This window comes from Mchenga conophoros, linkage group LG3, assembly GCF_057382185.1.
Source record: "Mchenga conophoros isolate Kocher_MC1m ecotype Shallow Benthic linkage group LG3, M_conophoros_male_GT1.1, whole genome shotgun sequence".
NCBI lineage: Eukaryota > Metazoa > Chordata > Actinopteri > Cichliformes > Cichlidae > Mchenga > Mchenga conophoros.
The window spans coordinates 5156786-5160524 of NC_140528.1; the positions used below are offsets into that span (position 1 = coordinate 5156786).

General features: G+C 43.5%; 1 long non-coding RNA gene across 1 annotated transcript; it reads left to right on the forward strand.

Moving 5' to 3' along the window:
* Window positions 1–734: 734 nt before the first annotated feature.
* LOC146577061 (uncharacterized) lies at window positions 735–2710 on the forward strand. The gene is made up of 2 exons (XR_014891390.1): window positions 735–1257; window positions 2145–2710. It is a non-coding gene; the product is annotated as an uncharacterized LOC146577061 (long non-coding RNA).
* The last annotated feature ends 1029 nt before the right edge of the window (window positions 2711–3739 follow it).

Consider the following 3739-nt stretch of genomic DNA (forward strand, 5'->3'; position numbering starts at 1 on the left):
AGACGTCACTGATCACGTGACTCTGGCCAAACGAACCAAGCCTCGACACGGTGCTTCTGAAGCAGCGCGTTGATCTTTCTGACACACGCACCGGAGCGTCAGCTTCAAGCGGACCATCACTACGTCTCACATCTAAAGGTGTCAAGGTAACTTTGAACTGAGTTCAGTCAATCTGGAGTTTTTCCAAGTTTTCTGTTGCTCTCTGTGAGAGAAGAGCGTTAAAGGCGGGGCTCTCCAGAGTCCAGCAAAACAGGAAACCACAGCTGGGTGTGTGTAAGTGTGCAAACCAATAGAATGCATCGTGGTGGGGGGGCATCACGGGCATTGGCAAGAAAAAAATAAAATAATCGGTCGTACCCATGCTTCCCCGACGTCATGCCAGCGCATATTGGGAAATTCGTAGGCACCGATCGGTTTTCTATCAGCCATTTGCTGGGAGTAAGGGCGCCCTCCGTTTGCGAGGTGCGCCTGCTGCTGGCGGCACAGGGAGGAGAGGGCGGGGCGGCGGGGAGTCTCTGGCTGGCTGGAGCGGCATCTAATAACCAACTCGCAAAACAAAATAAAAACAACAAACAGATATTATGATACAGACTTATAATCTGCACCGATGTTTTTTCTAAATTCTATAAAGTGAGCGCGAGAGCCCTCGGTGCGCCTGCGCGCTGCTGAAGTCAAAGTAAACTTTATTGTCATCCCCGCTACAGACAGTCCAGCATATAGAGAGACGAGACGACGAGGCTGCAGTTACAGCGGTGCAAGTACACAAACAATAAATATAAGAAGAGTAACGGTGTGTTCACACCGAACGCGATGGACGCGAATAAAACGCCCCAAACGCCCCTAATTTGACGCGTGCACATTCGCGTCTCAACGCGTGTCCAAGAAAAATCCATCGTCAACCGGAAATGTGGGAGGAATGTGGGAGGAAGTTGTGCCAGACATCTTTGCAAGATGGCAGCTGTCGAGCTAGCGCTTGAAGAGAGACTCTCCCTTCTCTATGTACTGTGGAGAGCAGAGCAGCAGCGTAAAAGACGTCCTCGCCGTACCTGGGTCCATCAGGTCCTCCAGAGGCGTGAGCAGTTTGGTGAGTTTCACCATTTGCTCCAGGAGCTGCGCCTGGATGACGGCCGATTCCAGCGCTATCACCGTCGGCCAGTTTGAGGACCTGCTTTCCCTCGTCGGTCCCAGAATCGCCCGCCTAGACACCAACTACAGGCGCTCAATCCCACCTGCAAAGCGCCTGTCCGTCTGCCTGAGGTTAGTAAAAGTATTTAATACGGTAGTTCTTTAATGATACCTGTGCTAATATATGCTAAACCATCCATTTATACACTGCTAACATGGATGTGCTATGCTAACAGTGAATGCTGTCGGTGTTTACTGAAAGCAAACTGTGGTACAGAGACGACTGTTTATAATATTTCTAGTGATACTCAGAAGGTCTCATTAAGTCCCGATTTAATTCGATTTATGCTGTTATCAGTGTTTGCATGATAGCATGGCTGTGGTGTCACATCAATGTATGCGCTCGGTGTTTGCTGATATCAAACTGTAGCATTAGGACCACTGAGTTAACCTTGTAGTGATACTCACTCCTTTATATTTAGACCTGGTTTAATTCTGGGATAGTTGAATGTTTGTATATAATCCCTGCAGCTGTCAGACTCTATAGCAGGGGTCACAGCCTTTATTAAAACAGAGTTAGATAAAACTGTGAACAGTTTGGTTCATCTCTAGTTACATGGTTCTATCTTGATAAGCTGTCTTATCACAGATTAATTTTTCAAAAATATTAATGATTTAAGCAAGGAAAGGGCTACATGTCAACATACAGCTCTTTATTTCTATTAATGTTTTACTTCATTCCTACCTGATTGACATGTTTAGGAATTATGAGTGATTGGCTCACTGTAGTTGTGAAAGTTGCTACCAATCAAATTATGATATGTTAAAGTTAAAACAAAACAACTGTTTTAGATATTATCTAATATACATTTTGTAATTATCCTTATAATTACAAAAGGTTTTATGTAAGATTCATGTTTTGTGATTTAAATCTGACATCACAAAAGTATTTTGGAATTTGAATAATGTATTTTGTAACTGCAGTACACATAATACTGATTTTGAACAATTTTGTCCAGGTTCCTTGTCACCGCGGACTCCTTCAGCACCAAGCGTTCAGTTACAGAGTCGGTGTGTCCACGGTGAGCCAGATCACCCCCCAGGCAGCGACGTCCATCTGGGACTGTCTAGTGGACGACTTCATGGCTGTGCCTTCACCTGGAGACTGGCGGTCCATCACAGAGGGATTCCAGGAGCGCTGGAACTTTCCTCTGTGCTGTGCAGCTCTGGATGGGAAGCACATCCAGACAAAGGCACCCCATATATCATATAGGAGACACACACATTGATATACACTAAATATTTATTTCATTTCTTTTTTGTGGTGCCCAAATTTATGCACCTGCTTGATTTTGTTTGAACAATTATTGCACACTTTCTGTAAATCCAGTAAACTTCTTTTCACTTCTCAAATATCACTGTGTGTGTCTCCTGTATGATATTTAACTGACATTTTTTATTGTAACAACCAACGATTTATACAGGAAAATAATGTCTATTAACAAGGTTGCCCAAACTTCTGCATCCCACTGTATTAGTATATTTTGTCATTAGTATAATATGAAATAAATTCTACATGTGTCAAGTCGTGTGCCAACATTTGCTGTGTAGTAGAACTGAGACATCAGTCATTATAAAAATTTATTTGAAATAATATTAAAATTCTCAAACAGAAAAACATTAAACATAAATATATAAAATATAAGAATTTACAGAGAGACAGGAATAAAAAGGACCAGCTGCTCTCCAGAGCAGGAACAAGGCTGAGGAGGAAATGCTCCATTGGAGACTGGTGTGAACTCTTCAGGGACTCCAGGATGGCCAGCTCCACCACCGATGGACCGTCCTGGGACCCGTCCCTCATCTGCCTCGGAGCCGTCCTCCTCTGTGGGCCTGTAAAACAGCACAAAACACAAAGAAATGAGAAGGCTGCTACTAGATTTTAATTTCAACATTGAAAAAAACAAAAACAGGATATAATCAGATTGGTTTTAGATATTTAGTAAAGGTGATCACAAGGCAATCCCACCGACTAAAAAGGTATCAGTGCTTGCTGTACATATCTGTGGGTGCAGCAGCAGGAGCTCAGGGACTGGGGAGCCAGGAGAAGCAACAGGGGATGCTCTGCTGCAGAATCAGTTGGTTCTATCAATACAGTATTAAATGTTAACAGGTTGGATATAATAATCGTAGAGTAGACAGTGGTCCCTCATTTATTGCAGCAGGGGTTCTCAGAATAACTAGCCCCTGGCCACGCACTTTATACACTTTTTTCCACACACACACATGAACATTGGTCACAGTTCTCACAATTGATTCTCAAAGTGCAAACCTTTGTAGATTGCAAAACGTAAAAGTATTATTATGCCGCGGTTTGTCTTCATCTGCCCGCCACTTTCGTGCACCTTTTTCCCTCGCGGTGCAGGTGTCTATTTCCGAATGAGGGTCTTAGTTATGGGTGTTTTTGTGCTGTTTTTTCTATTGGACGCGATGGTTATCAAAACCAAACATGATAAATTTGGCAAGCGCAGGAGACACGACACGGAGCAGATTTGTCAATCAGGCTGCAGAATGCAATGCTGTACGGTGCAATAAAAAAATCAGCGAAAAAGCG